Below are 15,585 nucleotides of genomic sequence, written 5' to 3' on the forward strand. Positions count from 1 at the left end.
TTTTTAATAAAAGATATCCTCAAAAAGTTGTAACATAAACAAGCCATAATACGTAATGTTTCTACGAAGTTAAAAATGATTGAAATTGCCACATGCCTAATTTGAAAGTTCGAACTCTTTTTTTAAGTAAACAGTTAAGTTTGTCAAAGACTTCCTCGTTCAGAAATTATTGATCCTGAAAAACTCTAGATGATTCGGGGCTAAAAACGCAATCATTTTTCACTGTTAAATCGCCCTATATTTTATCTTCATAAAATTAAAAAAATTGTTAACATCGAGTATAGATTTAAGAGTCAGGATGTCGTTTCTGAAAGTATTTATATGGAGTGTAGCCATGTATGGAAATGAAACATGGGCGATAAATAGTTTGGATATGAAGAGAATAGAAGCTTTCGAAATGTGGTACTACAGAAGAATGCTGAAGATTAGATGGGTAGATCACATAACCAATGAGTAGGTATTGAACAGAATTGGGGGGAAGAGAAGTTCGTGGCACAACTTGACTAGAAGAAGGGACCGGTTTGTAGGACATGTTCTGAGGCATCAAGGGATCACCAGTTTAGTATTGGAGGGCAGCGTGGAGGGTAAAAATCGTAGAGGGAGACCAAGAGATGAATACACTAACCAGATTCAGAAGGATGTAGGTTGCAGTAGGTACTGGGAGATGAAGAAGCTTGCACAGAGTAGAGTAACATGGAGAGCTGCATCAAACCAGTCTCAGGACTGAAGACCACAACAACAAAAAATATATAGGCTACTGTTATTACGATTGTCTTTATTACGTAATTACCTTAATAAATTTTTCCGTGAATGTTCTGCCACGTGTGAAAGATTATACATATGGGAAAAGAGTGCGAAATGTGTGTGTCTGTTACTGCGGTTAGCATGCATTCAGAAGTCGTGCGTGGTCTGCTCAATTAGTTACTCTGTCTTAAGTTTTTGCCTGGTGTTAGCATTACAATGGAAAAAGAGTTCGTAAAATTTTTTGTATGAATCCAGCTGAAATACGAAAGAGAATAAGCAACGAGACATGAACAAGTAGATTTCCTTGAAGTGGATTGAAATACCTGGGACGTACTGTACAATGACCTCTGTCTTGCGCTGCTGGCTCCAAGAACTGATACGTAAGCACCCATCCGGCTCTTTCCTTTGGATTTTTTAATTTATTTTTCGTTCATAAGAGGACAACAGCCTCCTGCGAGGATTATCACGCGGTGGGTCTGCAGCCTTAAGATCTCCTGACCACATTGATTTTTCTGTTGGAGTTTTCTGCCTTTGCCGTAAGGTCCCATTTAAGGCGCTTGGAATTCACATTTACTCTCTTCCTTCTGCTACACTCATAATGAGAGAGTGCTTTGCCCAGGAGTTCCGCAGTTACTCCATCGAGGACATGGGAGAAGGATTTGCTGGCAGAGCTGCTAAGCGATCGGATAGGTCTTATCCGGAGTTATAGTGTCTCCTTTCTGGAGTTAATAAGTGGCACAATAACAACGTGCTTGGTAGAAGTGGACTTTCACTGACCGAAATTTATACAGCTTGTGAAAAGAACTGCATAATTTATGGGAATGGTCCCAGTTCATCATGAAGTTTTTGCGTATTTGAAATGTTGCGATAGTATCGCTATTTGGCGACGTGGTAACGCGGAATGGATAGGGAAATCCAGCGACCAGGCACCATATCGATGGTTCTGCCAAAAAGTAATGGAACGGGAATTTAACTGTTGTTTTGGGCGGCAGAGTTTTGCGGCACGCCTCAGTCCTTTGTCTCGATGGGGCCCTGCTGTTGAGTCTCTCCTCTCTGCCTATTAATAGGGCAGGTGCCCGCAGCCGGTTCGCCCATTAGTGGCTGTTTGGATCTCTCAGAGCGGCGCCATCTGCCATCGACCAAACGTAAAAACAAGGACGCAGCCAAAACCCCCCTTACACGAGCCAACAAAGGTTTTGCAGTAATGATGTAAACTGGTAGCTGGTAAAGCGCAGATGGTGCCACAGTGAAAATCCACAAGGCTTTAGCGGAAACCCGCTCTACTTTTGCATTGGCTAAAAAGAACTGTAGCATGCAGACAGGGATACAAAATATATGCATGCGAGTCACACAAGGGAAATAAAGTAAAAAGAAACTAGAGTATTTCAGAACGATTAGTCATTTAAATCGTTAGTTTAAATAAACAACAAGTACAGCTGTGTGTTACACGATGCATTTCCTAACCGTTATTGTAGCACTTCGGTTTTGGAGAATATGGACCGTAATTTATCAGGGAACAGTGATGCACCTCAGCTCCGCATTGGGAACACCACGGCCAGACGATTTGTCTGGCAATCGGTAATTTTATTTACGGGCCACTATGCAGAGTGCATGGGGGCTCAATTAAATAAAATGTAAATAATTTTAGTAGCTGTATGTCCGGTTACGAAGTCTCGTAATCGGTTGGCCCTGAGTAGTATTAGCACGCAATCTGACTGCATAGAATAACAATAAAGAATGAAAGGAAATTTCCGTTAACACAAATGATTTCTTAAGTGCCCAGCAACTATAAAAGCTACGAAACAACAAAGCACAAGTGTAACTGTTCTGTGTGTGGAAGTGTGATTCAACGTATACGTATCTGGCACGGTTCTTCCTCAATACGACAAGATACTTTAAACACCATTTACAATCAAGTAATTAAAAAAAAAACAGAAATACTGTAATTGCACATCGAAACCAGAGTTACACGTCTAATATATGAACACGAGCCAGATGCTTTGTTGACTGAACCTGTGACCAAGAGGCATTGTTATTTAGGAAATTTGAAATAATTTTTTTTTGTTACCTTCATATATATTGACGAAAAATACACTGTGATCAGTACAACATCCCCAATCGAACAGCAACTGCTGTCTCGTCCAACAGAACAACTGCACACGACCTCCTCACGACTAGTACTGCTATCGACATCCTCTCAACAAACACTGCCCACGGCAACCTCTGAACTGCTACTGCCTTGTGGAGGCGGCGGAAAAATACTCTTTGGCGCAATCTCTGGCGCTGTGACTCAGTGTAGCCACCTTTCAAGAGTTATGATTAATCCATTATTTACTCTTATTGTAAAAAAAATATAGAATAATGGCTCAAAATCTTATTACTTGATGAATAATTATTGAATGAATAGCAAATTTTTATATTTCAAACGTGATAGAAATTCATCAGAATGCATAAAATCTCGAGAGGAGTATACAGACGAAGTACATCAAGGGATTCGTAGTGTTATTTCCCCTGGTGATATAAAAACAGTTTTTTTAATTAACACAAAAAATATTACACTCTAAATCCTTCGAAAGGGGTCTGGATTCCACCTTTTTAGATGAGCAAACTTCACATCTGCCTCTTGAATTGAGAAATATCGGCCAGTGGTGTCCTGTATTCTGAAAACGTATGTCGTTTCCTACCGAAAATGCTGCCTTTTTTCTCTTCGGATTTGAAAGAGGAGAAGTTTGATCATTTTTGTGCCTCTTTCTGAGTACAGACTGAAGAGGGGTATGATTTTGGAATGATTTTTTTCACTCTACTTCGCAGCCGAGACAGATACATGTTCCATATTTTTCTCTTCATTCTCCTCCTCCTCTTCATTTGCATTTACTGCAGGTTCTGTAACATTTTGTGAAGTACTAGCAAATACCGAAATAGATACAGCTTGAACATCCTCATTGTCGGCCTCTTCTTCATTAACACTTAGTGCAGGTCATGCAATATTTTGTGCGTTAGTAGCACACACCTGAGGATCTTCTGTGTTTGTTATCATTATGTGTCATCACTACACTCAAATGGTATATCAGTATCATCCGGAAAATTTACTAGTACAGTAACAATTTCTTCGTCTGCAGGACATACTTTGTAATAGGCAGCTACAGCCAGACTTATTAACTTACTAAGTTAACTACTATTTCACTGATCACGCATTATTTCTGTTGTTTCTTTATATAATGAAACGTGATACTGTCCTCAGCAAGGGTATGTTTTTACTCATAAAGTCTCCTGAAAGCAGGAACCTCTATAAACAGCAAAGAAAAGCAATAAAAGAACATCAAACCTCAACTTGTGAAGTCAGTGCACTGGATCTGACGGGACTGCTACGTCCCAGTCATATTGTACGTTGTAGCCTAATATTACCTGGGTACTGTATTGATAGTTTATCAAAATTAACAATAGTACTATAAAGTTAACTAAATAAGTATCACCTCTCACCGCAGTTCATATTTACACTGAAGCGCCAAAGAACCTGGTATAGGCGCGCGTATTCAAATACAGAGATCCGTAAACAGACAGAATACGGCGCTGCGGTCGGCAACCCTTATGTAAGCAGTCTGGCGCATTTGTTAGCTCGGTTACTTTTGCTACAACGGCGGGTCAGTTTGAAAGTGGCGTTATAGTCGGCGCACGTCGATGGGACACGGCATCTCAGGGGTAGCGATGACGTGGGGATGTTGACTCACTGCTGAAGATTATGTTCAGGAATGTCTCGTCATCTTCTATCCGGTACGACACTTCAGCATAGCGTTCCCCAATGAGCAGTCTTACCTGCCAATCGCGGATCTGTATGGTCTCAAGTACAAACGTCTGTGCAGTACTTGCCAAACAGTCTTTTGTGGAATGCCAGTTTTTGTGGACTATGGGCAGAACTCTCCCAAACCCATTCGACATAATCAACATCATTTGGGTGACCTGATGGTTTATCATGTCGCAGTGAACAACCCATGCCAACAAAGTTCTTGTGCCAAGAGTAAATTGTAGGCCTACTTGGAGGTTCTTTAGCGTATTTGGTGCGAAATTTACGGCGAAAAGTTTTCGCAGAGTTCGGTTCATGAAACCAAAACTCACGGTGAACACGCCCGCACCAGTGAAAGTAGCCATTTTAACTGTGCACTACGCTGACGCTCCTGGTGGCGGAGTGGGATACTGAAGCACTACGTGAATCAAAATTGAGGTCGTTTGCTGCAAAGTGACACATCTACCCAATTTGTAAGTTATGTCAGTAAATTTCTATATCGTTCCAAACTTGTAAAGTCCTTTCTAAGTCACCCTGTACTTTTGTTACCTTGAGATGAAACTGAGTTGTAATGGCATGCTTCCGTCCTTTCATGATGTAAAATTGTAATCAGGGAATTTATTCAAATGAGAAACACGTACAATCACTTCTTTTTCGTTAACACTAATTATGTTGATTTTATGACACCCACTGTTACTAATACATTTACTTATTGCATCACTTATGTTTACTGTCTTGACCCAGACAAAACAAACTTTTTGACGTTTGTATTCACTACTCGGTCTCGTCTTCCACTCTCATTATCCTGTCCCCCCACTCGTAATTTACCTCACCAGTTGTTTACTAAAGTCAGTCTCACTTCCCACAATAACTTCTAACGTCGACGAACACGCTCCAGTTACAGCACCAGCTCAGACAGCAACCCCCCCCCCCCCCCCCCCCCCCCATTTGGTCACCTTCAAGAGCGATGCAGTAGCTTCCTGGTGCCATTTGTTTATTTGTTTATTTATTTATTTATTTATTTATTTATTTACACGTAAAGTTCCGAGTTCCGTAGGACCAAATTGAGGAGCTAATCTCCAATATCATGGAAAGTGTCAGTCCATGAAATTACAACATAAAAGTAATAACAGATTAAAATAAAAAGGTTTATGAACCTGAAAAAAGTCAGTCCATAAGTTTACGTAAATGCAATCAACAATACAACAAGAATCAGATTAAATTTTCAAGGAACTCCTCGTCAGAATATAAAGGATGACCCATGAGCAAACTCTTCAGTTTCGATTTGAAAGCGCGTGGATGACTGCCAAGATTTTTGAATTCGAGCGGTAGCTTATTGAAATGCTGCACACCTTTCTGCACAAGAGTTAAGGAAGTCGGAGCCAAACATAGGTTTGATTCCTGACGGGTATTCACCGAGTGAATGCTGCTTATTTTTGGTAATAAGCTGATATTGTTAACAAGAAATGAGAGTAAGGAATATATACAGGTATATTGAGAGGCCAATGTCAAAATACCCAGACTCGTGAACAGGGGTCGACAAGAGGTTCGTGAACTTACACCACACATTGCCCGAACCGACCGTTTCTGAGCCAAAAATATCCTTTTAGAATGATAACAGTTACCCCAAAATATAATACCATACGACATAAGGGAATGACAGTAAGCATAGTAGACCAATTTTCGTGTCGAATGATCACTCACTTCAGATACCGTTCGAATAGTAAAAATGGCAGCATCAAGTCTTTGAACAAGATGTTGAATGTGGTCTTTCCACGACAGTTTACTGTCTATTGGAACACCTAGATATTTGAACTGTTTAGTTTCACTAATCATATGCCAATTCTGTGAAATTAAAACGTTGCATTTTGTTGAATTATGTGTTAGGAACTGTAAAAACTGAGTCTTACTGTGATTTAGCGTTAGTTTATTTTCTACAAGCCATGAACTCAGTTCATGAACTGCACTATTTGAAACCGGGCCAGTGTTGCACACAACATCCTTTACTACCAAGCTAGTGTCATCGGCAAACAGAAATATTTTAGAGATACCCGTAATACTAGAAGGCATATCATTTATATAAATAAGGAACATGAGTGGCCCCAACACTGAGCCCTGGGGCACCTCTCACTTGTCTGTACCCCACTTAGACCCCACATCAGAGCCATTCTCAACATTTTGAATAATGACCTTTTTCTGTCAGTTACTGAAGTAATAGGTGAACCAATTAAGAGCTACTCCCCGTATTCTGTAATGGTCCAATTCCTGGAGCAATATTTTGTGATCAACACAAACGCCTTAGTTAAATAAAAAAAAAGTGCCTAACGTTCGAAACCTCTTGTTTATCCCATCCAGTACCTCACAGAGCAAAGAGAATACAGCATCATAAGTTGTTAAATGACATCTAATGCCGAACTGTACATTTCTTAGCAAATCATGTGGTATAAAATGATCAGTTACCCTTACATACACAGCCTTTTCAATGACTTCAGCAAACACTGATGGCATAGAAAAAGGTGTAAAATTGTCTACATTATCTCTTTCTCCCTTTTTATAAAGCGGCTTTATTACTGAGTACTTTAATCGTTCAGAAAACTGACCATTCCTAAAGGAAAAATTACAAATATGGCTAAATACGGGACTAACATGTGCAGCAAAGTACTTTAATATTCTGCTAGGCACACCATCATATCCATGAGAGTCTTAGTCTTCAGTGATTTAATTATTGACTTAATCTCCCCCTTGTCTTTATCACAGAGTAGTATTTCAGACATCAATCTCGGAAAGGCATTTGCCAAGAAAGTTATATGCTTCCATGTATTAAATCAATTTTTATTTAATTCACCAACAATGCTCAGAAAATGATTGTTAAATACTGTAAGTATATCTGATTTATTAGTAACAGAAATATTTTTACTATGAAATGACTTTATATCGTCGGCCTTGTGCTCCTGACCAGACACTTCCTTCGAAACTGACCATTTGGTTTTAATTTTATCCCGTGAATTAGCTGTTCTATTTGCATACCACATACTCTTTGCCTTCCTAATAACATTTTAAGCACCTTACAATATTGTTTGTAATGGGCTACTGTAGCTTGATTGTTACTACTTCTAAAAATGGTTCTGAGCACTGTGCGACTTAACTTCTGAGGTCATCAGTCGCCTAGAACTTAGAACTAATTAAACCTAACTAACCTATGGACGTCACACACATCCATGCCCAAGGCAGGATTCGAACCTGCGACCGTAGTGATCGATCGGTTCAAGACTGTAGCGCCTAGAACCGCACGGCCACTCCGGCCGGCTACTACTTCTAACATTTTGATACAATTCCTGCTTTGTTCTACATGATACCCTTATCCCACTAGTCAGTCACCCGGGCTGCTAGTACCCGCTTAAAACGTTCTAATGGAAAGCAACTCTCAAAGAGCATGAGAAACGTGTTAAGGAAAGCATTTTTTATCATCTATGTTATCGGCATTATAAACATCCTGCCACTCTTGTTCCTTGAAAAGGTTTAAAAAAGACACTATTGCTTTTAGATTAAGTTTCCTACATAGTTTGTAATTATATGTGACATTTGAGTACAAAAGCCTTTTAGTGTTAAAATTTGTACATGGTCTGAAAGGATATTCATCCTTTTACTAACAGAAACCCCCTCTAGTAATGAAGAAAGTATAAAAATATTGTCTGTGGCTGTGCTACTGTTCCCCTACACCCTAGTTTGAAAAAACACAGTCTGCATCAGATCATATGAATTTAGGAGATCTACCAACATAATTTTTCTTGCACCATCATATACAAAATTTATATTGAAGTTACCACATGTAAGAAATTTCTGGTACTTCCTACAAAATGAATCAAGAACCATCTCCAGCTTGAGTAGAAATGCTCTGAAGTCAGAGTTAGGAGACCTATAAATAACAACAATTAGAAATTTAGTTTCACTAAATCCAACTGCCCCTGCACAACATTCAAATATATGTTCAGTTCAATGCCGTGATACGTCCATGGTCTGAAATGGAATACTGTTTTTTACGTACATAGCCACTCCTCCACCCCGTAAGGAACTTCTTGAAAAACAGCCAACTAATCTGTATCCTGGTAGAGGAAGCCTCTGAATTGTCATCTGTTATGAGTTCGGCTTGCAAAAATGTCTGTTCATATGATCTAGCGATGTATTCAGTCCTCTTCGCTAACGTTTTCCTTCACCTAATCAACTTCTACTTGCTCTGGGATTTGACTTCAGGGTTGAATCACACCATACTTTTACATATACACAGTTCACATTTTCGTCAGTGAATGACATACAGGCTGACATTGGAGGTTTCCGCAGGTACCTTAATCGTAAAGTCGACAAACGACAGGGTTACATCTAAAGACAAAATACTTCTAGCGTTTTGTGTTAGAACCAGGCGGATGATAATGAGGTCCTAAATGAGTTTTTCAGTATTAGGAGGAACAAAAGGCATTGCTTTTGATGCGGTTTGTTCGGGAGTGATGGATTGGAACCCTGCTTTCTCCTTGGTAACAGAGCAGAGTAATGATGGATTTTACTTCTCAAAGAGACTGCATCTCTTTGCTTTTGCGTGGCATGTCATACATCCTCCCTTTGTGCTTAAAGGAAACGTCAATATTAATTTTTTTCACTCTAATTAAAACTAACTGTAATGAAGTTTCCTGTTACAGTCTTCTGCAGATCAACACTTAAAACCAGAAATAAAACGTATCCTTAACGTCCCTGTATTATTTCAAAACAATAATTACTTGGAAAATGTTAGATCATCGTGATTTGTTATAAAACACCTAGCAATTCTTTTTTCTATTATACCAGAATTCCAATGTGTGCCCCACTCTTTGGGCCGGCCATTTTGGCCGAGCGGTTCTAGGCGCTTCAGCCAGGAACCGCGCGGCTGCTACGGTGGCAGGTTCGAATCCTGCATCGGACCTGGATGTGTGTGATGTCCTTAGGTTAGTTAGGTTTAAGTAGTTCTAAGCATAGGGGACTGATGACCTCAGATGCTAAGTCCCACTCTTCGGTTCTGCCTATGAAAGTGTCAGCATTGCAGCATCAACAGTTCGATTGCTTCATTGATTTGTGCACGAAGGGCAGCAATGACGCGCTATCCATGACGTGGCCTCACAGAAAAACTCCGATGGCGTGACATCCGGAGGGTGCAGCAGGGTCCGTGCTATGAGACAATCTCGACCCGCTCACCTTCCACGAAATGTCACATCCCCATCTGCGGGTACACCATCAAGCTGGCACAGGGGCGACTGCAGTTCTTCGGTCTATACTAACAGGAATGTTCGAACATGTCTGGGTAAACATTTCCCTTTGTGGTTTCCTGTACGAGGAGGAATGGGCTTATCTCCCTATCGTGACTTGGGCCATACGAAACAGTAATCTTCGGGCTACCAGAGTTGTCATCAGTAAACACTTCCGGGCTAAGTTGCCGTGGTCGATCTGTAGAACTTCTTCTCCCTGACGTTTCGTTCTCAACTACGGAGAACATCTTCCGAGGTGAGTCAACAACTGGCTGCTAGGAGCTTATATGGATATCGTAGGGGGCGCCACCGCACGTCACGTGGCGTCGATGTGCAGCTATCTCTGGCTATCGTCTGTTCTCTCGATTGCAGGCAATCGATTGTCGCGTGATTGATGCATCGTCGACCGCCATATCTTGTCCAATTTTAATCCTTCTTCTTTACGATTAAAATTGTATTGATGTTCGTGGATTTCAATTGCCTCTCTATACATACGTGTATAATAGTGCGACGTCCTCGCTAGCACGCTTGTTTCATCAAATTTTATTTCGTGATCTCCATCCTTAAAAACATGTTCCGCTACTGCCGATTTGTCGATATGTCCCAAGCGACAGTTTCTTTTGTGCTCCGTCAACCGTGTATTGATGCTTCTTTTTGTAGTTCCTATGTAAACCCTACCACAACTACACGGAATTTTATATACCCCTGGGGTTGCTAGGGGGTGACGAGCATCTTTTGTTGATCTTAGGCATTCACTAATTTTCTTAGTAGGTCTAAAAATGGTCTCTACCTGAAACTTGGCTAGTACTTTCCCAATGCGATCCGTGATATTATGGATGAACGGAAGAAATATTTTTCCAGCTGATGGTTGTTGCTGTCTCCTATTTTTAGGCATTTTTCTATTTGGGTGAAGTGCTCGGTTAATCTCGTTTTTCGTATAACCATTTTTCGCAAAGGCCATTCGTAAATGATTTAGTTCTTCTTGTAAGTAGCCTGGTTCACAAATATTATTGGCCCTATCCACTAGTGTTTTTATGACCCCCCTCTTTTGCCTAGGGTGGTGGTTTGAGTTCTTATGGAGGTAGCGATCAGTATGTGTACCTTTCCTGTAGACCTTATGGCCTAAGGTCCCATCTGCCCGTTTGATAACTGATACATCCAAGAAGTTAAGTTGTCCATTCTTCTCCTTCTCCATAGTAAATTTAATCTTTGGGTTGATACCATTTAAGTGTACCAGGAAATCATTCAAGTCTTCTTTCTCATGATTCCATATTACAAAGGTATCATCCACATACCGATACCACTTCGAGGGGCTTTTTTTGGCCGACTGCAGTGCTTGATGTTCAAAATATTCCATGCATAAATTCACAATTGCGGGACTTAGGGGGCTTCCCATGGCTACCCCATCGATCTGTTCATAAAATTCACCATTGTACTAAAAATAGGTCGAGGATAGACAGTGTTGGAACAAGGCTACTATATCAATAGGGAACATATCGGCTATATGGGAGAGAGCTTCATCAACTGGAACCATCGTGAACATACACTATATCAAAACTGACAAGGATGTCATTGGGACCAACAGTAATTTCCCTCAATTTCTCAAAGAAGTGTAGAGAGTTTTTAATATGACTCTCAGTTTTGCCTATGTAAGGTTGTAACAAAGAGGCAAGGTGTCTGGCTAGTTCTTGGGTAGGAGCTCCAATTGCGCTGACTATTGGTCTCAGAGGAGCATCAGGCTTATGTATCTTTGGTAATCCAGGGTTGTGTTCACGAGTGCTGTGTGGGTTTTCTAACCCCAAATCGTACCGTTGTGACGACGCACACGCCCGTGAATGTGAAACGCTGCTTCATCTGAAAACCGGCAATTCCTCAGGTAGTCATTGTTAGCGTCTATGGAGGCCAGCATGATACACGCGAATGTGTTCCGCAGATGACGTTCACTCAGTTGCAACGATTGGACCATTTGCACTTCGTACGCAAAAAGGAGAAACTGCTTATCTAATACTTCACGGACAGTTGTACATCTACATACGTATTCCGCAAGCCACCGTACTGTGCGTTGCGGAGGGTACTCTGTACCACAAACAGCCATTTCCTTTCCTGTTCTACTCGCAAATAGGGCGAGGGAGAAACAACTGTCCATGTGCCTCGGTATAAGCCATAATTTCTCGTATTTCATCTTCTTGACCCTTACGTGAAATTTACGTTCGCCGCAGTATAATTGTTGTGCAGTCAGCTCCGAACGCCGGTTCTCTAAATTTTCTCAGTATTATTCCCGGCAAAGAACGTCACCTTCCCTCCCATTCGAGTTCCCGAAGCATCTCCATAACACTTGCATGTTGATCGAACCCGCCGGTAACAAATGGTAATAAATCTAGCAGCCCGCATCTGATTTACTTCATCTTCCTTTAATCTGCCCTGCAGTGGACCCCAAACACTCGAGTAGTACTCAAGAATAAGTCGCGCTAGAATCCTGTATTCGGTCTCCATTACGGATGAACCACACTTTTCCAAAATTATCCCAATAAACCAAAGTCGTCCATTAGCCTTCCGTACCACAGTCCTCGCATATCTGAGAACCTATTCCATATACTCTCGCATTAGTTAAGTCTGTGATGGGACACCGTGTCAAACGCCTTCCGGAAAATTAGAAATATCGAATCTGCCTGTTGCCCTTCATCCAAAGTTCCTAGGATATCACGAGCGAAAAGGGCAAGCTGAATTTCGCACGAGCGATGGTTTCTATAGGGACATAAGTTTCTAAGTGTTAAGAAAATTTATCAAATTCGAACGGAGAATGTGGTCAAGACTTCTGCAGCAAGCCGATGTTGGGGATATTAGTTTGTAGTTTTGCGGGTTCGTTCTTTTGTCCTTCTTATATACAGGAGTCACTTACGTTTTTTTTTCCAGCTGCTTGGGGCTTTGCGCCTGGCGAGAAATAAAAGATTGATGCAAGGTAGGTACAGGATCAAGTCTCGTTGTAAAACAGAATTGGGATTCCATCTGGACCTGGCAGCATAGTTGTTTTCGGCACTTTCGGTTGCTTGCGGCACTTTCGGTTGCTTGCGGCACTTTCGGTTGCTTGCGGCACTTTCGGTTGCTTGCGGCACTTTCGGTTGCTTGCGGCACTTTCGGTTGCTTGCGGCACTTTCGGTTGCTTGCGGCACTTTCGGTTGCTTGCGGCACTTTCGGTTGCTTGCGGCACTTTCGGTTGCTTGCGGCACTTTCGGTTGCTTGCGGCACTTTCGGTTGCTTGCGGCACTTTCGGTTGCTTGCGGCACTTTCGGTTGCTTGCGGAACTTTCGGTTGCTTGCGGAACTTTCGGTTGCTTGCGGAACTTTCGGTTGCTTGCGGAACTTTCGGTTGCTTGCGGCACTTGCGGCTGCTTGTTTATGCCAAAGATGCTTCTTACTATGACATCCATACGACAGTCTGTCCGTTGATCAGAACGGTATCGTTTTACAATTCTCCTGCGTGAACATTTTTTTAAACGCGAAGTTTAAAACTTCGGCTTTCGGCGACAGTTGTTTGTGGCAAGCAGTCGAGCTTGATTCCTGCAGTTTGCGTGATGCACGACGAATTTACCTCCGGGGGCTGCGTTGAAATGCGGCTTGCACTCTGCCAACATCTGTGTGAGACACAGGGGGACGCCCACTTCGAGTGAAGTCTTTCAAAACTTATTAAACTTGTCTTTCCCGCCGGTGCCCTCTCATACTGGCGTTGATAATGCTACAGTACCGATGTCGCAGATTTGGATTCTGCGTATCAGATAACACACTGCAACTTCTCTTATTCTGCCGCCAGTTTGGTGCACTGCAACTCAAATCTGCAACGAAGGGGAAATGGGAAAAACTTTGAGATATGCTAAATGTGTTACAACAAACCACGACACTCTATCTCTAATCGTTTCTCAGTTGAGATGTTTTGACATGAAAGCAGGACTTATTATGGATACCTCGGACTGGCCGTGTTACTCAGATTTGCAGCTTAAAAAAAATGAGTAAGGTGTAGTGAGCACCACTTGCTGAGGAACATTGTACGAAATGTGCCAACCGCTGGCCGCGTGCCAAGGCAGCTTTAGACAGGCAAACACAGTGCCACGCTGTTGTCTACGGCATACAGCGGGCAGCTGTCCACTGCGGGAATCCGCGACATCATCTCACGCTTCAGTTCTCATTCTAGAGAGCCGTTCACTGCGGCAGATTGATTTACTTGCTCTTGAAAACATGCCGGACTTTAATAGCCTAGGCCGTCCAGGCACGTCCGAGACACGGGTGCCTTGTCGACTACACAGTACGCTATTGTACTTCGGTAACAATGCAGACACTCTGTGCGAGCAGATGCGGAACAGATTACAATTCATGTACCATAGCAGCGTGTTACACCACAGACGTGAGTTACAGCAGACCATACGTCACTTCCTTCATTTGCTTCTGTGTCACAATGAAGATGGCCAAATTTTGGCTTTCCTTTCTGAGGGAACGGCGTACCCAGCTAGATTGAGAATTTCTCGATTTACGTGAAGACAAAGTTGCAAAGTAATACAGAGAGAGCCCGTCACCTTGTCTCAGTCACGTTTTATTTTTAAAATATGCTTTAATTTAACCACTGAAGTGGTTTTCACGACTGCCAAACCTCGTTCTTTCAGAATTTGGAAGATAGGTTTCATTTAGTTATTTGTTTTATGTTTTCGTTGGTTCCTTAAAAAATGCTGGTAGAACCAGGCAACACATTAGTCAGCTGTCACATTACACTCACATAATGCAAACTTCAAATAGTTTTGAAATATAACGATTTATTTAGGCACTGGATAAAAAGTTTGACCTCGGAAATGGTGGCCGTGTTAGAAATCTCAAAAAATGAGTATAGACACAAATGAGTAATTTAGAATAACTACAAGTACGATGTGGGAGTAATCAAAGTAGAAAACGGATAAAAAAAACTCGTATTCAGTAGTATGTAATGCACTCTGACACTAGCTATAAACTGTTATATGTGGAAGAAGTAATGAAGGGAACGATAGATTATTTCAGAATGGGAATCGAAGGATAAGGAAAGGAGCATATTACTGAAAACCAGACGTAGAAAATAGAGTACATAATAACTGAAAGGAAAAATTAAACGTAATGGCGAAAGCAAGGGAGACGTCGTAAGCAGATCTGATGACACAAAGGATGGTACTATCAACAAAACGGCCCTAAGTGACAATCATTTGCTCTGTAGCATAAATTAGTTAATGTTATAATGCAATGACAGATTCTGCACTCTCATATGCTCGTGTGATATTCATTGTGTTCAGTCTGCATGTCTCTCAGTGGACACAACGACGGCAAAATAAGCGACAGCGTGAGGATACTAACACGGAACTCTGCACCACAGCAAGTGCCAACCGTGATATTGTGCCGCGATTGGTTGGTTACTACAGTAACCACCAACCAGCCACACGCCAAACAGCAGGTGGCTGGATCACACAGCCTCCCGCACAGGATATCTGCAGAATTCTAGAATGAATACCCTCAGTGCGTGTTGCATTTCTGGGACGGGTTTTGTTCTGTAGCAGATACAAAATAATCTCAATTGTTGCTGACCCATTATTGTTTCTGAATTCACACTTACGTCATAGTCCTCGTGATGGATTATTCGCAAGATTAACGAAGTTACGGAAAGAAGCATTTACATTCATCTGTGGTTGGAGGCCCACTGGAAACAAGATGTGAGTTTCCAGAACATGTGGCTGAGCAGATAATTCCATAGTAGGTAGGTCTGTGGGAAGTCATATAGGACCGT

The sequence above is a fragment of the Schistocerca americana genome, chromosome 8 (assembly GCF_021461395.2).
Source record: "Schistocerca americana isolate TAMUIC-IGC-003095 chromosome 8, iqSchAmer2.1, whole genome shotgun sequence".
Classification (NCBI taxonomy): Eukaryota; Metazoa; Arthropoda; class Insecta; order Orthoptera; family Acrididae; genus Schistocerca; species Schistocerca americana.